Source organism: Python bivittatus, unplaced genomic scaffold (assembly GCF_059951505.1).
Source record: "Python bivittatus isolate LINGU-HERP-01145 unplaced genomic scaffold, Pbiv_v1 ctg000350_np1212, whole genome shotgun sequence".
NCBI classification, from domain to species: domain Eukaryota; kingdom Metazoa; phylum Chordata; class Lepidosauria; order Squamata; family Pythonidae; genus Python; species Python bivittatus.
The window spans coordinates 16,859,841-16,883,753 of NW_028277074.1; positions in this window are offsets into that span (position 1 = coordinate 16,859,841).

Consider the following 23,913-nt stretch of genomic DNA (forward strand, 5'->3'; position numbering starts at 1 on the left):
AAGAGTTTCAGAGGGACAGATATTCCTATTTCCTTTTCCTTTTATTTATGTTTCCTTTATATACTGTTCATGGCTATGATAAAATCATAACAGGGAAGCTGCTTTTAATAAATTTATGTGTTTAGAAGCATATACACTGCTAAATGATTTTCAGATGTGTGTCTGCTTGCCATTGGTGCGAAGCTATCAGCATTAAGAAATAACACTGATAAGAAAGTCAAATGATGAAAATATGGATTTGTTCAGAGCATAGAAGGTAACTGACATCAAAGGAAAGGACTTTTCTTTTTTCTTAAACAAAGCCTTTGGCACAAATTGCTTTAAGATGATGCTGATTAGAGTCTAGATTCTTTCCTCAAGGAATGTTGGAACACTCTAGCAATTCCTAGTTTTTGCATGTCCTTAGGTTGAGAACAGAATTCCCAACCAACATGTATTGTATTCACTGTATCTCCCATAGCCATTGATGCCTATGTTGCAACATTTCTTTACAAGACCTCTTTGAGACTGACAGTCCAAATATACTTACTCACAAGTAGACCCCATTATATGCAGTGGGAATGTCTTCTGAGTAATTATTGCCCACAAAATGCATGTTAACCAAAAATAACTCTGTTTGGCTACATAAAGCATTCATTTTTTCTATCTGAAATTCAGAACATAGTGAAAGTCTCTTTGAGATAAGGGTACTTCTTTTATAGTCCTTGTAACATATTATCTATCCAAATGCACATTGATAATGACTTAGCCCCAAATAATCTATCAGAATGGTATACACCTTCCCTTAAACTCTAAGAATAAAGAGGGATTTCTCTGATTGTCTTGCAAGCTCTCAGACAGAGCTATCTCAATTATGTTAGCAAACTAGACCATTTATGGCACCTATAAAACTCCTAAAAACAAAATTTCTGTTACTATTTATGGTGTAGGCATATAAACAGATTAGCAACTAACCTCACTTGCATTTCAGGATATAAAATGAAGAGTTAAATTTACAGTTCAGGAACATCCAACTTTGGGCATCTTCTGAGCATATTTGCCATATGTCATAACATTTATTTACCAGAAGAGAAAGAAGGCACCGGGCTATAACAATCAACCATTTTATTTTCCAGAGTTGCCTCTGGAGTCAATGTGGGGCCCAAGGGCATATTTGAAAATATGTGTTACACTTGTAGCTTTTGCAGCTTTCAAATTTCCCATTTTTTTTAATTAAAAAAACTTCAGAGGACAAAAACTTGGTAAAAGACACTCAGGAACATATCAACGGGCATCTCATGGAATGACCTAAATCAGGGTCTCAAGCTGCAGGTCTTCAGCCTCAGGTTGCCCTCCAAGACATTTTCAGAGGCCCAGAATAGTAATGTATAAGTGCTAAGGACACTGTTCAAAAGGCCAGGGCACTAGGTGTGCAGGCTGGACCATGCGAAGCAGTATGGTGGTTCATCTTGGCAAGGGTCTTCCAGCAAAAGGAGAGCCAGTCCATCATCTGGGAATGCCTTCCCTCTTTTATGCTTCATGATGGGTTGTGTCTCAGGTAGTGGGAAGAAAAGGCTTGGCAAATGAACTCTGAATTGAACTGACTGAAGGAGTGGTTGCTGAGAGGTAGGTCACTTCTACAAGGGTCTTTCTGCTGGGCATGGAGTGGGAAAGATACTGAGCGAGCAAAAAAAAAACAAAAAACCCATTACTTACTTACTTCTTTACTTAAGACTTATATGGCTGCCGATCTTAAGAAACCCAATTCCTGGGTGCCATAAAAGCCCAAGAAACAATAAAAACAAAAGTAAAAACCTGGTGCTTCAGCCATTTTCCTCCAATACATCCAGCACAACCATCTTCAGGCTCCAGCCTCACCCTATCCCAGTGCTTGGGGGAAAGGCAGCTTTTTATGTCCGTCCTGAAGGCTAAGCGGGTACTGGCCTCCTGGATCTCAGGTATAAGGGTGTTCTAAGGGCTTCCTAGATAGCTTTATTTAAAGGAAGGGACCTGGAGCTAGTCCATACTATCTAACCTAGTGGAACAGGCAGATAACCTGGCCCCATGCCATGTAGAGCTTTAAAGGTGATAACCAGCAGCTTTGAATTGCACCTGGAAAAATGCAATTCAAGTGCATCTCATGCAACACTGGACCACACTGTGGACCAATTCTAACTTCCAGGTGGTCTTCAAGTGCAGCCTCATGTAGAATATGTTGCAGTAATTTAATGTGATGTTATTTATTTATTATATCAATTTATATGGCCAACTACCTTACAGTAACAACTCTGGGCCCTGAATATAGGATTAAAAAAAAATAATAATAATAATAAACAGTACTAACACAATAATGGCATAATGCCATCCAAGGACAATCTAATTCAAGCCACACCACCATGTCAATTAAAAAAAAAATGTCAATAGCCTCAGCCAACCTGCCAACCCCAGGCCAAAGGGAACCCCCAGGCTTTCAAGAACCTATTAAGCACCTGCAGGGTCAGGACTAAATGGATTTTGGTGGACATGATGTCCCAAAGGGTGGGTGCTGCTTCAGCAGAGAAAGAAAAGGAAGGCTCTGCAAGGCAAAGGAAACTGAATGTGAAAAGGATGGAAAGAAAAAAACTCTCTACTCAGCATAGAGTAAGAAGAAAAAGAAAAGCAGAATTTGGGCAGTCCTAAAATAGATTTCCAAACTGTATCATCTTAAATGTGATTTGAAAAAAATATTCTGTATCAGCCCCATACTAAAATCAAATATTTGCATTCTACTTATTGAAAATACTGCCAAATAAATTAAATGCTCTGTTTCACAGGTAGGTTTTTGTGGTTGCTTTTTATTTAATAATATATATTTAATAGTATAGTATAATAATCTTAATTTTCTTCATTTCTGACTCACCAGACACTTTTGTATTAATGTATGAAAATATTACAAACCAACAGCTTTTTCCAATATATTCCAGTTACGCAAGAACTGCTGAAAATTCCTCACTGTCTTGTCAGCTCTGCCTAATGTTATGTTTCTTGCTGAAACACTGTGGGCTGCCTGGAGACAAATATTGTGAAATTGCAGGTAATGGATAATTTGCCAGTATATTAGCTGTTTCATAATATGTTATATCAAAATGTCTTGTTCTGTAAGAAACATAAGACTTTAATCAACTTTGTTTCCAGATACCTGTTCTGAATCCCAAATCCTACCAAACGTAAGTTAAATTGTGGCATCTCATAAGAGTGAAAGTTGTATGATATCCACAGATGGAATAAGAAAGCTTCTTTATTAATACCTTCATAATTTTTCTGCTGTTTGAAGCATAAAAATGTTATAAGTAACATATTTTATTGATGCAAAATACTGCTGTAATAGTATTCAGGATGTTCACTGAATTGATCCAATTGAAGTTAACACATAATTCACATAATTTGTGATGATTCATTTAGTACATCAGTCACTAATGTGACTGAACACCCAGTTCTTGAAAACCAAAGAACAGAATGTCTGAGTTTAAGGAAGGTAACCGAGACTACAGTTCTCCATTCTTCTTCTCTTCCAATCCCCACATTCCAAAAGGTATTGTCTGCTGCAAGAGATAACTTCACATACAGTAGTATCATTCTGACAGTTTCCATATTTCCAACCATTGAACACATTGGTTCAGTGTGACTTTTTTGTTAATTTCAATGGTATGTTATCTTTTATCTAACATAACCTGTAAGGTTGCAATTCTAGGTGCAATCAATCAAGAGTAAAATATTTAGATCTCAATGGGATTTACTTCTAAGTAAAAATATTAATCTTACATAAAATTGCTTCAAAACAAAATTTTGCATATTTATTCACATAAAATATACTTTATTTCTTAGCACTCACACTTGAATGTCAATGGAAGTTGTATACTGCATGCCAAGAGCTTTTGGCAATTGCAGGCAACAACTGGGGGATTTATCTTTTCAGTAGGCCCACTGCCAATTCCTAGTTAAGGCCTACCCTTACAATGCTACATCCAACACTTAAGCCAAACAAGGAACCCAAATGGTTTGCACAATAATGAAAAAGAGCCAACTTCAGCCCTCTAATTTACAATGTAAAATATGGGCATGGATTCTCTTTGTGGACTTCCAGCATCCTGCTTGAAGTTTCCAGAGTTCTTTTTGTACTCCTAGAGTGGGTGAGCTAATATTTTCAGTTACTGTTTTTCATTTTTGGAGTTTGCAAGATATTATGGTTAAAATAGATTATTTGTAAAGGCTTAAGACACCTATTTAATCCTTTAAAAGCCCTGAAAGCTCTCACCAAAATATATTCTGCCCTGCCTACCTGGACAGTGTGGGCTTTGCTGTGTCATAAAATCCTTGGGGCAGCCCACAGCCCCAAGTCAAATTAGGTTGTATATATCTTATCTATAAGACACCGAAGGAAAAGAGAATGCAGACAAAAAAGAAAACGGCTCAAATTCTTAATGTTTCATTATTCTTATAACCGAGAGCTATGATGGAAAAGAGCTTCTCCATTAGTCCTTCTGCTCTTTCTTCCAGGACAAGAAGTCAGGATGGCAGCTCCCTGCACTGATAAAAAAATATACAGTTTCCAGGTAAATCCTCTGATGGAGCACTGATGTAAGAGTGAAGTGCTGTAGGATGCTGTATTGATTTGACGTTGGGTGATACATAGTTTTGTCTCTGACATTGAATTTATGATTGCTTATATTTACATGCAAGTTGTTATTTAATATTGCGGTCATAATGTGATGAATATCCACACATACACCAGCTTATTTCTGGATTACATAAAATGTTTTTTAAGTATGGGTTTTGTTTTGTTTTTTTCACTTTCTAACTTCAACAGAACTGGAGGCTCAGATAGAAGGTACTAGAATGAGATCTCTTTACTCATTTGAGAAAACATGCTGTTCCCAAAGCAAATGCCATGACTGTGAAAAAGGCAGGAACAAATTCATCAATAACCATGGACAATTTTCTGATATTTACGAAGTTATGGCAAAGACAGCATTTCTTATCCTGTAACTGTAAGGCAAATTAAACATTTTCACTTAAAAAGCCACATAAAGCTAATTAAGAATCACGAAATAAATATGTTCCAATCAATAGGAAGATGTTTTTCCTTTAAAATAAAAGCAGGATGCGTAGATTAAGTTCTATTAACCAAAACACTGTTTTGATAGGATATGAGGGGTAGAATGCAATGTAATCTCATTAGATTTCTTATTATTATACCAATTCTTAATACCAAACCTGGCAAAACACAGAAATATAAAAAATCTTTTAAAAGGTTTATTTGTTTTTTATGATCTGAAGCCACATGTTCTATATAAATAAAATGTTTAACTTGTAAATGATTAATGGAATAAGGAATCATTCCAGCTGATTAATTAACACACATTCACACATCCCATTCCTTCCTTTCTTGACCTGAATTACTTTAACCTTTTAATGATCTGTTAATTCTGCTGTGATATTGTTAAAATTTTACTACTACTTTAAAATATATTACTACTCTCTGTTATTGTTTTTACTCTATATTTTATTTTTTATTTTATCTTATATATTTTATACAATGTAGTAATGTATGCTTTTATTCACTTTTAACCTTCATACGAATTGTTTTTAATAAATTTTAAAAAACAAAACTTCAGGCCAATGTACCATATGGTTTAATTAAGCAAAACTGAATTTCATTTTCAGTGCAAGAGATTGGTTTTGCCATCCACAGCAAAATTAATTCTACTCTTAGGATAAAAATAATAAAAAAATTAGGATAAATAAATAAATAAATAAATAAATAAATAATAAATAAATAAATAAATAAATAAATAAAGGATAAATTCTCTGCAGGACCCTAATGAAGTAAAGAGGTGCATAGGGGTCTATTGGCATCATCGTGCAAATGTCATTATTTACATCTTTGCATTAGACATTGTGATTGTGCACATGTCATCATTTTCGCATCATTATAGCTTACTGCAGATGACACTGAGCCTGGGCCTGTTTTGTTTGTTTTATTCCCCAAATGATATAAAATAGACCAGCATTTCGTATTTTGTTAAGAAACAAATCAAGGCATTTCAGTGCCTTAAGCACTGGTGTAATATGATACAGATCACATTCTTCCCAAGACCAGTCCGGCTGCCAAGATTTGTAACAACTGAAGTTTCCAGGCTAGACAGAAAAGCATCCCACTTACAGCACAATAGTCAGAGCTGGAGATTACTAGCATATATACCACACTACAGTATTAAAGTCATAACCTTCCATAACGGGACACGCATATCTATTCAAGCTGCTAATTGCCTCACTCTGGGAAACTAGACATATGCATGTCCAAAAGCACCCTCAGATGCATTCCTGCTCCTTTTAGAACAGTGTCATTCCCTTAAGAATGTTCAGATCTACGATGTTCTTGGAATTATGGCACTCAGAATGGGCCTCTTGGTCTTGTCTGAATTCAGTTTCAATTAATTGTTCCTCATCCACCCAATTATTGACTGCAGTATTACTATACTGCAGACTGTATTTAGGAGACCTATACCATGTTTGCAAAATGTTAGAGGGACATAGAGCTGGGTGTCATCAGGTTAGAGGGATCTGATTGAAAGAGGCAGGGCCACAAGCTTTCTGGTGTTTTCTCCGCTGACTTTATTTATTTAGCAGAGAGAGTAAGAGGCGATTTCAGCCAAGCTTTATCAGAACATCAAGCACTTTTGCTGTTCCAGCTTCAAGACTCTTTAACTGATCTGAGCTTTTTTTCAGATAACACTTCCCTTCCAACTGATAGTCTGTCACACAACCTGAATCAAAAGAATACATGAACTGTTTTTCATTCTAAATATTAATATCTTAGCATTCTATGATATGAGTTTAGCATATATGTATGTATGTATGTATGTATGTATATAGGATATACGCACCCCTCTATATTGTTAAATAATGGAATTACTCTTTTCTTTTTCCTTTTTTTTAAATAATATTTTATTGAAATTTTAAAATTACAAAGTTAAAAGTTAGAAATGAAAAAGAAAATGAAAAATACAAATTATAAGGAAAAGGAAAAGAAAATGTGAGATAAAGTAAAAGAAAAAGAAGAAAGACATGAAAAATAGATAGCTTCCAATCTATCTCTGGTCTTGAGAATAAGAGTGTCACAAGGGCTAGTTTTTAATGCATTAAGTAGGAATAATTCTTTGTCGAAACATATCCCATTACATTTATAATCTAATCTTCAAATCCCCATGTAAGCTTCGCCCCACCTGCATTTTGCAAATAGTCCATCAATGGTTTCCATTCCTTAAGGTAATAGTTGAGTTTTCTTTTAATAAGCACGTCAGTTTATCATTTTCTGCCATTTCCATCAGTTTTAGCAACCATTCTTGTATTGTTGGTAGTGTCTGGGTTTTCCAAAATTGTGCATACAAAAGTCTTGCTGCGGTAATCATGTATTGAGTAATTCTGATAAAATGCTTTCCGATTTGAAAATCCATTATCCCCAGCAGGAATAATTCTGGTTTAAATGGAACCTGTATTTGTAGTATGCTCTGCATCAAAGTTTGTATTTGAGTCCAAAATTTCTTTGTAATTTTACATGTCCACCACATATGGTAGAATGACCCTTCTTGTTGGTTACATTTCCAACAAATGTTGGAAATTGTCCCATACATCTTTGATAATCTTTGGGGTGTCATATACCATCAATACAACATTTTATAAAAGTTTTCTTTCAAATTATAACATAAAGTAAATTTTAATCCTTTAGACCACATATTTTCCCATTGCTGCATTTGTATATTATATCCAATATTTTTTGCCCATTTAATCATGCATTCCTTAACTTGTTCTTCAACCATTTCTTCTCATTCTTTAACTTGTTCTTCAACCATTTCTTCTGGAATTACTCTTTTCTAGAGTTAAGAAAAGGACTTACAGAACATGTTGGTAATTTCTCATCTTTTACAGTCAAACTGGCTGGCCATTGGTGGGGATTCACCTCTCTGACAGGTATACCAATGAACCTCTTATTTTCCAAACATGTTCTGGCACCCCATCATGCCATCTGTGTTGGTTAACAATTTGTTCCATGGTGCCTTTTCCCTTTAGTGAGTCCTTTTCGGGTATCACCACTGAATACTTCATAGATTTGTGATCCAACTGAAGCCCTGACCCCATTTATGCACATGTGATGTATATTAAAAAGAATGAGGCTTCAGTCACACAGTCACCCCTACTATCTTGACTTTTTTATGCCCCTGCAGATGTCCCTTGTTGTCATCATCTCAGCCAATGGATGAGAGAAAAGCTGACAGGATCTTCAAAAGGGAAAAAAAGGAAGTCAATGAAGAACACCAAAGCAGGTTTGGATAGAAATCATGTTCATGTGTGAATGAAGGAGAGACAGAGACAGATGAATGCTAGCTCTCAGCAAACTGTTCTTGAACAGCAAAAGGGGATCATTTCATTGAGTTCAATGACATAGTGTAGTTGCAAGTTCTTATATCTATGTGTTACTGTAGTTATTTATAAATCTGTATAGTTGATGCTGCTTATTAATAGTAGTAAAGCAATTACATATTATTCACAGCAGAGGTTTGTTTTTAATCAGTTTCCCAAGATCAGAGAAGGAAAATGACCCACTAATGCCCCCTTCCTGGTAGAGGCACAACACCAACTTGGCATAGAGTTAACTGCAATTTCAGCTGGGGAGAGAAATCTCCACGGGAATCTCAGACGGAGACTAGCTTTTCAAACCCAGGATAGTGTATGCTTTAATGTAATGGCAATGTCTGAGTGCTGCCTTATGAAAAACTGCCTTGTTATTGAGGTAAGGATGCTCTCTGGACTGGAAACCACCTTAGAAGAAAATGAATCTAGATTAGTCCGGTGTGGATTCCAAAGCAAATATGCAGTAGAAAAATGTCTTAATCTTTTCCCTGTGAGATAACTGGTGATGGATTTTTAGGAGTGTAACTAAAAGTTATGAATGTTCCATCTAATGAATTGATTAAATTTATTTGTCTATTTCTTGCCATTATGCCTTTATGAGCTTTCAGGGGAAGCCTATTAGCATTATTTACCTAACTACCTATAACTGGTGTATACATCTGAAGCCCTGGCTAAGTCTCTGAAGTTGCTTGAGCAGCACATGAACTCTACTCACTAGATAGATTTCCCTGGGGAAATTCTAATGACGCAATGTGAAGTGCAGATGAAATAGTTTTTAATGAGTACATAAAGGAAACTGAGCATAGACCAGCTGTTCATTTCACTTCTACTAATCTTAGTTGCCAAATCAGCCTTAAGGGAACTCTTATGTTGATTCTCTTTAAAATATCTTTGAGGCTTCTCCAAATGTACTTGGAGCTTTCAGTTAGTGCAAAAATTCAGCCAGTGCAAAGGACAAGCAAGGCCATCCTTCTTCTTCCATAATGAAGCTCTTTTCAATAGGGGATTTATTTATTTATTTATGAGAGACATATATTACCCTGCTTTACTCAAAGCAATGTACTGAATGTAAAAAAACAATCATCAAAATACATTTATAAAAAGCCAAATGAAACAGCAAAACAGTCAAATTAGCAGATGTTTAAAGAGGCAAAGAAAAGGTGATAAACTCCTGGAAAATGGAGTACACCACCAGAAAGCTTGCATATTTTGTGCTCTTAACTGAGTTTCAAAGGGTGCTATGGGCAATCTTCAAGGAGACTTGGATTCAGATGGGAGGAGACCTTCCTTCAAGTAGCAAGAAGTCAAATTGCATCCTAGCATTTCTAGAAGGATTAAAATGTATGATGGTGCTGGGCTTGAATAAGTACTTAAGTTAAAATGAAAGAAAATGTCACTTTCTTTAAAGTTTAATCTAGCAGAGGTGTAGGAACATCTGAACACAGCTCTGCAATGAGTTATCCTATCTACACTACAAAATCTGAGCCACCACTGGATGACAGCAAAGAGTTAGAGGTTTATGCATCTCTTTGCTGCCATCTAGCAATCATGGAAAGCCTGTGCACCAGGCCAGAAATTGGGAGGCCGTGAGTTCTAGTCCCACCTTAGCTGGCTGACGTTGGGCCAGTCACTCTTTCTCAGCCCTAGGAAGGAGATCATGGCAAACCACTTCTGATATCTTGCCAAGAAAACTGCAGGGACTAGTCCAGGCAGTCACCAGGAGTCAATGCTTACTCAAAGGCACATGCACGCACACACACAGTGGTCATGTATATTTCTGAGGCCCAGATATTATAGAGCTAGGAAAAGAAATAGTGAAACAAAGTAGAAGATACCATTTTTTTTAAGGTGCAGAAATTCTCCACTGAGTCATAAGGAGTCTGTTACTGCAGCATTTCAGAAACACAAATAGCAAATTATCTCTAATATCTAGCATGTAGCTATGTCCGTACTTCCTTTTTTCCCCAAAGTCAGTACATGGAATTGATCTTGTTCAGAACCAAAATACAGGGAAGGGAAGCTTTAACCCTCTGGTGCTTTTCTCTTCTAATCTAGTCTAAAGCCCTCTCCCTGAAGTTCACAAAGAAAAGAGCTTTCAGTGAAGCGATAAACATGACTATTAGAGCTACAAATACAATGTGTGACCTGTATATTTTCAGAGTCTTGGCAAGGCAAAGCAGTTCTACTTTATCTGGAAGCTCAGTGTTCAATTTGATTAAATACACAGTCCAGCCATCAAGTGGAACAATCTACAGCCTGTTTGTCCAATTTGAACAAGTGTGGAAGCAGATGTTATTTTTTAAAAAGTATGCTTCTCTACTTGCTGATTCAATATATCTTTATTACTCTTGGCCATTCTTATCTGAGGTATGCTATAAAGGATTTCTTTTGTTAAACAGTGAAGCAAGTGACCAAATAAAATAACAATTGACTAGCCACAGAGACTAATATTTTTATAGGCCTTTACCCCTAAGAAAGATTAAATGAAGTTCTTGGAAATGAAGCTCAATGGTCTCATAAGCATTGAAATCTCACCAAAACATATTGGATGTAGATGGAGAAATTGAGGAAATGGGATGGTTCATTAAGTTCTAATTTGATCCTTAGGCTATAAACCTGTGGCTGGGCTGCACCCAGCAGAAAGTAAGGCTCACATTATTGAATAATTCTCTATTTTAAAAAATCTTGCCAAAGAACACCCATAAATGCCAGGATAAAGATTAAGCTAGAACCTTATTTTTCCATATGAGGTAAGTTTTATATTTGGAGATGCAACTTTACCTGAAATCTGAAAATGTAAAGACAAATGCAGCTTTATTATCTTAGTGAGTAGTGTTGCTGTTAGAGCTGGATTTCAGGTTCTGTGTCAAGGGAGGCCAGCTTTTACATGAAGTGCAGGAAGGCTACAGAGGGTCATCTAGTGATTTGACTTCATTCACTAAATCTAAGTGAAGGCCTCAAAATCCAGGAAGGCTACTTTCATCCTTTCTTCCAAATAATTAAATGAAATAGCTGGATCCAGAGATGAGCTGGAATTGTGCAATTCATATGGACTCACATATAGAGGATTTATATTTATCCTTCTCCAAAAGTTCCTGCCAATTTTTTTTCTCTCATACAGTGTATCCATTCCACCCAAGAAAGTCTACTTTGGAGACGTCAGAGAATCGTACAGAACAAAAACAAGGCAGGTAGTAGATATTAAGAAATATTTCATACAGCGTCCCCTTTTTTGGTTAAAGAAGTCACAGAACTCCAGGAATGCCCTTTGCCCATGAAAGGAACTTTTCAATTTGCAGGTCAAATCTCTGTGTCTGTATCCATTATCTGTATACAGCAATATAGTATATACTGTATCATATGATAAAATCCAAAGATGCTACAAAACTACATCTGGACTCTTTCACCACGATCATCCTGCCAAAAGTCTTTGGAGACAATCCAACAGAAGTTCATCATTATTAAATTCTACTGAAATTACTTATTTCTTAAATATCAGTATTGAATCTCTTTATTACTGATTTCAGTGGGGCTGGATCTTAATTGCCAGCATAAAGATTGTAGCTCAGTTTAATAATTCTGACCTCATCTCTCCTGGTAGTAGTAGCACTATATAATATTAAACTAAAGGCATCAACAAGGCGTCATGAAATGTTCCTATGAATTACTCATTGCAATTTTGCAAGACATGAAATAGGCAGTGCAGTTGTACAAGCTCCAGTTTCATGGAGAAGATGATAGTCTCAATACCATGAGTTTCCATAAAAGTGAGACTAGTTACAGTCACACAAATCTTTGCTTAGAAAGTAAGAGTTACAATTCTGCATGGCAATGATGCACATATCTAAGACATATTAAAGAAATTTTTTAAAAAGTTTGGCCACAGTTTGTTGAAGCACGGGTGGTCAACTCTTTGTGTATTTGAGTGCTGTGGAATTTGCCTGGTCAAGGGCCAACACATATGCTCAACACCCATATGTACATATGCAGCACTTCTTAAGCACACACCATGTTTGCACACACTGCTCTATCAACTCCTGCTTTGCCAGCAACCCCCTATGGATTTCTGATTTCCTGATGCCATTAGCAGTGGGAAACCAGGAATGCGGACCCTGCCATTCAGCTGCTAGGATAATTAGCTGATTGCCAGGGACTGGAATGACATTTTTTTCCATTAATGGCAACAGGAAACCAGAAATCAATTTCCTGCCAGCTAGCTAATTATGCTGAACAGCTGGCCAAAAAGAAGCCCCACAGCATCATGGGCTGCACTTTTTGTGGCCAAGGTGAACTGCATAAGATTGCTCACCCATGCCTTAAAAGCATGGAGAAAAAACAAATGGATATTTTCTTTATTTCTTCTGCCAATGCCCTTGCAAAACTAATCAGATTTCTCATAAATTGCATTTAGGACTTGTAAATGTTTGCCCCTTATTATTGAGGGGAGAAGCTTTGTTCAGGATTTGAATATTCATAAAATGATTTATTTGTCTCTGGATAAGAAATCATCAGTTTCTAATTAACTGTCTCCAAATTAAAACTTTGTCACCTAGTGTACAAACCTTACCACGCATGCTACCTTTATGGGGAGTGTTGCTGATATTTTTCAAAAATCAAACATTACAAGTTTTGTAAGGTGAAGTTGGCCCAAGGGAGATGTTTTTTTTCCAAAAATTGAGAATTGTTGGCAGATGTGATATACATTGGCACAATGCTAATGAGGAATATATTTTCCTAGCAGTTGTATGATATGCAGTCTATGTGTCCACTAAATCTTCCTAGTGACGCCACTAGAATTCCATATGTGATGAGCAAAAGAAAGAATGTGATTGAGTGTTAAGAATACAGAGAACAAGCCAAAGTTCTTACTGGTTCTATAAACGAACAAATGCTCTTTGTAGATTTTTTAAACCAAAGTATTGTTTTTCACTCTTTTAACCATTTCATTACATTGAACAGTTTGGAATAATGAAATGTAAAACTGAAGTCTATAAAGCAGAAGTCCACGTGGCACTGTAGAATTTTTCTACTGTTTTCAACTGTTTTTCAAAATTACTCCTTAAAATTGTTGAGTCAGATAGGCATAGTGGAGTAAATTCCATTTAAACTTTATCATTTCGTAAAGGGATGTCCTGAAAAGGAAGATATAAATAGAATAGATGGTATCAGTTTGTCTTGAAGCAGAAAAATGGCTTAAAAATGTATTAGGCAGAATGGAAATGCAGTTAATTTGCATAAAGAGATCATTTGCTTTTCATTGCATAAATGTATTAGGACACGACTAATATTCTACAGTCTCAAATCATCTGAAGGCTTAACTATTGCTGAGAAAGTCTATGGCGGAAGTTGTCCATCGGTGGCTCTTTAGATGCATTGTACTTAAGATTCAGCCAAAAAAGCAAGGTTCTTGTATACAAAACATATTCCACATCTAAAAGTTTTATGGGGTAGATGAAAAGGAGAATTGAGGGGAAGGGGGGATGTATTACCCTAACAGCTTCTAGTAAAAAGGTTGTATAGAAGCAACAGCAACAAAAATCACTCAAATAACATTGGTAAAAGTGATATAGGAGACTTGATCTGCTACTTATTGAAGAGTTGTCTGTATTGCTTTAGATTACAACTTTGTCTCAGTGTCTAGAAGGGCGTGCATCTATTTTTTTTTCAAAAAGAAATGACAGACAAAATGCAAGAGCCTCATGAATGCATATGAATATGAAAATAGATAGGAACTCAAATACATTAGAAATTAGTAAAATACTTGCTTTTCTTAGTTTCATTCTTTTTTTTTTATTTGTTTCAAACACTTGGAAATCATTTATCCGTGATCCCACATACACACACACAAACACACACACAAAAATAGAGGACTGGGAAATAGATAAATAGTAAAACTAAGAGCATTTGCACATGGAAACTCAGCACCAGTTCATACTTATCTCTGGACCATTCTGATCTAACCAGATTGGCCTGTGCAGGAAGTGAACTGATTTATGGCTGGCTCTACTGAAATCGAAACAAAATTAATTTTTTTTAATTGAAATGCTACATTCTAAAGAGCTTGCAAATATGCTTTTTTATTATTGGTGGACCTCTTGCCTCATTCCAACTTCTGGTTTGTTTGTTTGTTCATCTTTGGGAAGAATTCTGGGAGTTGAAGTCCACACCTCTTAAGGTGCCAAGAGTGAGGAACACTGCTGTAGAGATTCAGCTGCCATAATGTTATTTCCACATTTTAAAATTGGTGCAGCTGAAGAAAATTGCAGGTCATCTTCAAAGTACTATCAAGAATATATCTGCACTGTGCTCATGCCAGTCTGATTCTAATATATGTGACAACAACAATCCTATGAAGTATGCTAGGGTGACAGATAACTGTTGCCACAACCCAGTGAGTTTCAATAACAGAAGGTGGACCTGAGCCCAGGTCTCCCCAGTCCTAGTCCAACACCTGAAGTGTTCCACCAAACTTGTGTTAAGGGCAGAAAAATAACGCCTTGGTCTCCTGTTGAAATCAACGGAAAATATGAACTAATAAAAATTAAATTATTGCAGTTCAAAACAATCTGAATTATCAAATTAAAATGGAACTGAATGGATAAATATACATTATTTTTTCTAGAACTCTAATTCAAATTCAGACCATTCAAGCAAAGTTACAAATTGTTCACTTGAACTTGGTTTACTGATTAAATTATATATCAAAACTGCTGTTTTTGTTTCTGTTTTGTTTTGTTTCCCTTTCAAATGGAAACATAGCTTTTTTCACTTATTGAATAATGTACTGCCTAGTCAGCCATAGATTTGAAAAGTTAGAAACACTGCTGCAGATTATGCCAGTGATTCTCAATCAGTGGTATACAATAGGTGGGATGTAGGTAATTGACACAGGATAAGTCACTGAATTTTTAATTAAATATTTAAAACTTACCATAGAATGTATATAGCTATCCTTCTAAGAAAAGGCTTTTTATTTATACCATATTTGGACTCATATTTTGAGGATTGGGGGGGACTTAAAATACAAAGGTGGAAACTCATGTAGACGTTCCTATAGAAACATTGCATGATGCATCTATGCTCAGATGATTTTCTTTCTTTCTTTCTTTCTTTCTTTCTTTCTTTCTTTCTTTCTTTCTTTCTTTCTTTCTTTCTTTCTTTCTTTTGTAGGTTCTTGTTTTTACATTTGTGATTTTACTTTTTACTTTTCTCCTCATGTTTAGTTCCTTTTTTCTATAACCTTACTCTGCCATGGAATCCTACTTTTCATTCCTTCCAATTGTTAAAATCCATATTTTTAACAATTGGGTACATGTTTGACAATATTCAGCATCAGTGGCATCTGCAGGGGGGAATTAAGAGGGGAATGCAAACAGAAAAGAATGTACAACTAAAAATGTAGGCCATGGTTATCTAAATGAGAGGAGCCAAATGTCTGGAAAAGACACTAAGATTAAAATATATTAGAAAAGACTCCCATTCACAAACAATGACCATAGCAAGAATAGGCAAACCTTTGGCTTGAGAGCTTTATCTCTTTGTTCCTGCTTTACTGTACTGGGGATGGTCAGTTACGACTATACCTTAAACTTATGCCCCCTTAAAAGTTTTTCCGATCCCAGAAAACAAAAATATGGTTGTGAAATGTTTGTATTCTTAGAAGTGTTTGGGGGATGATAATTGGGACCTTGGGGATTGTTCATGGACTAAAGCACCAAGGCCCCTTGTCATACTGCAATTTTGTTTTCTGCAGAACAGTAGATGTAGGTGGGCAGGATAGGGAGCTGGGAAGGGTATCAGGACATCTTACTATCATCCAGAACTAGTTGAAAAAGGTTTGGACTCCATCAAGTACTTACTATATTTCCATCCCATGTTGAGGAGTTTATATTTATACCAATTATTTTTCTCTTTTAAGTATGCCTAATATGTGCAACTGTATGAAGTAGGTTAGACAGATTCGTATTCACTGGCTTCATGGTTGAGTTATAGTTTGAATCCTGGTCTCCTATGGGGATTAGTTTGAGGATAGTGAGTCATAGTGTGTCAGTTGGAAAAAGAATGAGAGGGATAAAAGCATATTTCATCCCTGCTTTTTCTTTAGCCACTGTAAACCTAGTGTCATGGCTCAGGACTCAGCATCTGAATCTGGCCCTGAAAAAGCTGCTCCAGCTGAGCCTGTGGAATGTCAGCCTCAGGAGAGACAAAGCCAGGAATCACCTGAGGCTGGTCAAACACAGGCACCACCTGACCAGCTAGAGAAGTCAGATGAGGAGGACATAAGGCCCCCCAGTCCCCCCACCACCACACCCAGTGAGTAGAGAGCAGAGCAGAGCCAGTCTATGGGGCTTCTTGCCAAGCAAGGGAGTAAATCTCTTGATTAGTGACAGCTGGCTGTAGCCTGACTTAAGAGGCAGCTCTGACCCATGTTCATTTGCTGGAAACAACAGTCTGACCTTTGGCTCTTGTGTGTGGATTATGCCTGTTGAATTCTCACTTCTGGACTGGCTGAGAAGCCTGACCTGACTCTTTGAATCTTGGACTGATTTTGGATTCTTCTTCTTCTGAAAAATGTATTAGTAGGGCAACATTGTAAAAAGAAGTGGATATACTTGGCAAATAAATGAAGTGCCCTGAGCTGAATTTTAAAACAGAGAACAAATAGGAATGTTTAAAATAATCCACAGATCCTTCTTTAAAGAAGTTAACAATCTCCTTGATTTTTTAAATCACCCTAAGATTTAGAATATTCTACTCTTATGCAAAGTCTGATTATGATCATTCAATCTTATTCCTGATGTAATTAGTTCATGTAAGTAATACAAGAATGCTGGTAATGGGCCTTAATATTTGCAATTATTAAGAATATAATTGCAATATTTACATATAATAATTGCAATATTTACAAAAATAATAAATTAAATATTAACAAATATTTAGAATATTCATCTTATGTACAGTATAATTATTTGGATCAAAATGTCATATTTCCCTTCAAATTAAAGAAGACCAATATTTTTTTCCTGAACCAAGCCTTATAAAAATACTCTTGGAAATGTTTGCATAATTCCACAGATTTTAGTTAATGAAAATACAATAAAATATTTCTGTATTTTTATAGAGAAAATTATGTTGCAAAAATAATATTTTCATAATGTAGCTGTCCGAATACTTCTTTTTCTAAAAAAGCGTCTGTTCTGATGACAATCAAAATTAAATAAAATCAGCTCCAAATACTAACAAGATAATTGTATTTCATGGAAAGAGTCTAGATACTTCCCAGATTGCACATGGCTTGTTTAACTGGAAATAGCTACTGGCTGTTCTTCCAGGTGTAGCAGAATATTAGTTCCAAATTTCCATCAGTGGGTATAATCCTTGATTTTAAAAAAATAAAAATAAAAAAAAACTGAGAGAAGGGAGATGTTCCTAACTGAAACTGTATGAAGGATAAGAAAAAGTTATCAGAAGATTTTACACCAATGGTCATTGTTTCTAATAATGCCAGATGCTAAATCTGAAAATATAAGCTTGCCAAAATAAAGGTACTTGAAAAAGACAAGATGAATATTTCATCTGAATATGTTGTTGTAGCTGGAGATTAGCCAAAATAAATCTTAATGGTGACAGAAATATCTGGTATTTATGATGCTGAGGTCGGCAAAGCAGGAGCAACCAAAGGAGCCATCTGACTGTGACGCAAATTTAACTGCTGGCATGATTAACTGCAGTACAAGTAGAGGATTATAGTTGTGTATAAAAAGGTTTAGTGAAAATTCTACCAGCATGACACTACAATTAAATCAAAATTCATCATTTACACCCTCTAATAAAATGATTTCTTTCCTGCTCTCAAAAGAACGAGTTAAAAAAGTCAGCTTGAGATGACAAAGTCCTTTCATTTTATACAAACCATCTGTGATATTTGATGTATTTTATCTTGCTGACTCACTGTTTACTTCTGATGAAATAAGTGATCACATTTCTAGACAGAAGTCATTACTATTTGTCGCTGAACATTCGCTCATTTACCATGCAGCACAGTCATTCTGGCACTTTGATCTTATACTTTATTATCATGGCTGAAGGAAATAGTCATATGCAGATGATTTGATTAGTATCAGTACTTCCAAGTATAGCTGGATGGACGTACTCCCTGAGTTTATGGGAATGAAATGTGCATCCACACCGTACGTTAAGCCAAAAACCAAGCACACAAATTATGCCTTAGGATGATACATAGACACAGTCAATTGCTTCCAATCCTTAGAGGTCTGTTAGCACTGCCATTAGCATTTCATAATTTAAAAAATTGCATTAGTTTTCAGGATTCAAATAAGTAGATGAACTTTGTATAATCCTATCAGTGTAGTCTAGCATCGAGATGACTCTCTTCCCCTTTTTCCTTGAACTAAGGGAAAACTGCTATAGTTATGCTGCATGGCTAATAGCTAAGAACAATGGAGTGAGTCCAGACAAAGGAAGGAAAGCTGATCCAAGCAAGGATCATGGTTCAGGTCCACTGGGCAAAGCCAACATTATTATTAGCAAAAGCAGGCTATGACTATAATGGAGACCCAGGCTGATGATGGGAAATCCAGGTTCAAATATGCAATATTATAAAGGCTCAATTAAACAAGACTATAAAGATACAACTCCATAAGACAGTACAAGAAACCAATGAACATTGTATCCTGACACTATGGAAGACCTGAAGTATGACAAATTCCACAGAAAAGATTGCAAAACAGATCAAAATAAGGAAGGTGCATACCACTCATAGATTGTCCATAACCTTCCTTTCTGCGAACATTTGACAACCATGATCAGTATAACTTGTAAAGGTGTTTACATTGTAAATGATACAATGGCCAAACAGTTCAATTCCCAGTAAAGAGATTTGAAGCACATAACATTTATACTAACTCTACTGGTTGTGATTATTGAGAAGTCCCAACAAGGATAAAACCAGTTGTGCAGGGCCTCAATAATGAGTAAAACCATAGGGATATATAATGAAATTGCCCCCCTTCCGGCTGATTGAGTCACGGAACCTCTAGTATGAGGGCATAACATAACAGCTGTCCTCCTATAGTCTGGGAGCTCAAAAGGAGGAAGGTATATCCACTCATAGACTTAAAAACATATTGTGATTCCAGTTCAGTAAAAGAAAATCCAGTTTTTCTTTCCATGCTGGATTGGATTCAATCATTTTGGTCATCGTAATACTTAATTCATGGGCTGCAGGCATGGTTCCATTCTTTTCCCATTTTGAGATCTGCCTTGAATGGAGCTACTAACACGTCAAATGGAGGTTACTTGTGCAGCTTATGCTACAGAGATAGGGGAGAGCAAACTTGAGTAATGAACAAACAGTAGGCTACAGAGGTGAAAACAGCACAGGTAAAACACAGTAAAAATCAAGAATAAGAACAAGTTGATATAAATATTTATTGTTAATTTAAGCTTTAGATACTGCTGACTATGGGGCGGTTTAAAAAGGGAATCATAAAACCAGATTAAAACCAAGAAAATATATATGTACATATACATATACTTGTTAGCAGTTAAAGTGTATTTTAAAGTCCTTTTAAAAAGTTAATCAAAATCAAACATCTTAACTAAGGACAGAATGCATTGCTTTTTAAGGGTAATATTTTGATCTAACCTGAGAACAAACTGGCAGTGTGACTACAAAAGTTTTTTGAAGCAAAAGTAAAATTAAAAACATTTTTTAAAATGGCACTATAGCTTAATGAAGATTGATCCGGTACAACCATTGACTGGGTTAGGTGTTAGTTACATTGCAATGCTAAGTGTTTTTCACTGTGATATGAGGTGGATTGATAGCAAAGGATTGGCCATTTAAATCTTACTCCAATGTTATTTCCAGATTATTGTTCCATTCTCAAGTTAAATAAATAACTTTATCCATTTGCTGCAAGTTCCTTTCTGGTTGGTATTCTTTTTCATTTTTTTACTCAGATTTCATGAACCAAACCTTCAAAAGCTAAATGCACATTGATTCCTTCAACCTATTCCAGTACTATTTTGCATCTGTTAACCATCATTACATGAACTCCCAAATAATGTTTTGTAATATCCTAAGCACCATCTTCTGCAGTTAGTCACATGTTCATCTTTTTTCAAAACAGAACTTGGCCGTAAGTCTTGTTTCCAATACAGACAGCATGTTCCAGCATCCATCCTAAGGACCATTATGCAAATCGTTGTTTTGTTTGTTTTTAGGAACGCCATGCTGCCAGGCTGCTTTGATTTTCTCTTGAGTGGATGTTGGAAACTGGCAGATGATTTTCTTTATGGGCACGCTAACAGTCAACTTCACTTTAAAAAAAGAGACTTTTTCAATACAGAGAGCTAATTTGAAAGTATGCGTGGAGTTGGTTTTTAATTTTTATTTGTTGCTGATTGCTACTTTTGGAGACTATGGCCCTATTTTAGGTTTTTGATGGCTGACAAAATGCAGAAACAGAGGGAATGGTACAGCAAAATGTTGTATGTTAAAAATATGCTGAGGCTAAGGCACTATTATAAACAAATGTTTATAATGCCAAAGATTCACATTGCATTATATTTGCTTCTGCTATGTGTTCATTTGACTTATCAGCAAATAAACTCTTATTTGGATTAAACCCCCAATCAATAATTTAGGAACTGATCTTCCCAAGTCATACTAAATGTGGAATGTGTGTGTGGAAATACAACTCAGTGATATTACTATATGCAATAATTCTATAAATATGTAGAGCTTGGTGTTTCATTGTTATCAATTACTTGTTAGATGTCAGCCCCTTGAAGTTTACTTAGAATGGTGAAACTGCACATCTTATTTTGCACAATTCTTTTTTCTGTGCCCTCAAGTCAGTGATGACTACCTGGAAAAAGCCCCGCACTCTTCTTGGCAACATTTCTGGAAGTGGTATGCCATTGCCTGCTTCCTAGGGCTGAGAGAGAGTGACTGGTCCAAGATCACCCAGCTGGCTTTGTGACCAAAGTGGAACTAGAAATCACCAAAGCGGAACTAGAAATTATTATTATTGTTGGTCACACAGTCAGCCAGATGTTTAGACTGGATTTGGCATTTTTATCCACCTGTTGAGTCCTTCCCAAGGATCTGGGATAGGCAGATGTTGTTGTTTGATAGTGTTAAGGGTATCTTCGCAGGATATAAGCTGTTCCAAGTAAAGCTTCCTTTTGCAATTGACTGGTGGTGATTTTGTCAATGCCAATGGTATTCAAGTGGTACTCCAGATGTTTTGGGATTGCACCTAAGGCACCTATAACTATTGGTACTATCTTTGCTTTCTTTTGCCATAGTCTTTCTACCTCTATTAGTAGGTCTTTATATTTTGTAATTTTCCATACAGCTTCAGATCAGTAAAGGAGGTGGGATATCCTGTCAGATGTTTTTGATGTTTGATAGCTATGGCCTGACTTGATCAGTATTGTTGACAGAGGAATCAATGCAATGACAAACAGTAGTGGTGATAGTGAATCTCCTTGAAAGATTCCTCCCTTGATATTAACTTTTACCAGTCTATCACCATTGACCAGCAACTGTGTCTTCCATTGTGCTGTTAATTTTGGCACAAAGCTTCTGAGGTTTCTACTGACTCCTATTATTTCTAGGCACTTGATTATCCAATCATGTGGCAGGGAGTCAAATGCCTTCTTGTAATCAATCCAAGCTACATTCTAGTTGTTTTTCCTTTACTTGCAGTTTTTCAAAAACATCTTGTCAGTTAGGAGCTGATCTTTTGTTCCTCTGCTGTTTTGGCAGTTTCCTTTCTGCTCAGGTTGAAAGAGCTTGTTTTCAACTAGATGCTGTTGGTCTGCATCAGTTACCACACCAGTTAGCAATTTGAAAGTTGTTCATAAGCAGGTAATTGGCCTGTAGTTGCTTGGTGCTGCCACTTTTGTTGGATCTTTCATTATTAGGTAGGTTTTTCCAGATGTTAACCAATCTTCAATTTCACCTCCTTGCAGTATGTTCTTAAACTGCTTGGCAATGAGTAGGTGCAGAGCAGTCAGATGTTTCAGACAAAAACCATCCAGTTCATCTTCACCTGAATCTGACCAATTCTTTATCTTCCTTGCCCTTTTTTCTACCATTTCTGCTGTTATACTATTATTATGGTTGGTCGCACAGTCAGCCAGATGTTTAGACTGGATTTTGCATCTTTACCAACCTATTGAGTCCTTCTCAAGGACCTGGGATAGGCATATGTTGTTGTTTGAGGGTGTTAAAGGTATTGTTGCAGGATATAAGCTGTTTATTATTGTTACTGTTATTTGCTGCTCTTACTGTTAATTCTGAGAGCCACAACAGCATATTAAGTGTGCTACAGAATTGTGCCTGCCCAGTGGAGTCAGATACCAATCATTTCTGTAGTAGCATACATACTAGACTGAAGGAGCAGGAAAGTATTTATTATCAGATTATCCTTTAAAAGTAAACTGTAAACTTAATTTTTAGAAGTCAGGAGGTTCTCAAAATTTAGCATGTTACCCAGTGCCAATATCAATACATACCATGCCCATCATCCAGAAATTCTGTTATAAGTAGCATTTTTTAAAAGGCTCATTTCCATTTTAAATTTCCAGACAGAAAGATGCTTCCTGGTGACAAATTGCTAATAGATGTATATCAGGAAGGGTTCTGTCCTTTACAATTTATGAACTGACATTTATATTTTATAAACTGCTTTCACAGATGCTTTGTGTGAAAGAGAAGACTGCATCAGGAATTTCATAAATATGATAGTTATGATGAAATAATTACACAGGAATTACTTCCTTTTCTAAAGGAATGGTTAAGTCTCAAAATATTATATCTAGCTCATCTGTTGACAGAATCCAGGCAATCCTCCACATGTATTTTAAACAGTAAAGTGACTTAAGTGACTTAATGATGTGTGCATTCAGAACTGTGAAAATTGCAGCAATCATTTTTAATTCAAATGCTTTGGGATGGTCTATCATTCCCATTGCCTCAAAACTAAGATTAGTTTCTTATATTTCAAATTCTACTCAGGCAAAAGGCATTGTGATATATTTATGTTTATGTGTATATGAGTATATGTACAGTACACCTGTGGGTGTGTATTTTATTACAGAATACAGGATTCTATTACAGTATACAGGATTCATAACTAAAGATCTGAAATTGATTATGTTTAAACTTTTCAAATATTACCTAAAATAACCAAATAGAAAAAAAAATGAGATAAGAACAAGAAATTGTTTTAATACAACAAATGCTGAGTGACATCTGTCAGGAACTCTAAATCCTAACTAATAGCCTTATGATCATGTACAAAGTTCATGAGCAAGCAGGAATTACAGAGAACTATTCATGAACTAAGCTGACATGTCCATATGATGTTTACATAGGTGATCCCATGATTTCTGGGACCACAGAAGTTAATATTTAACTAACGGTAATCATAGGTGGAAAATGAA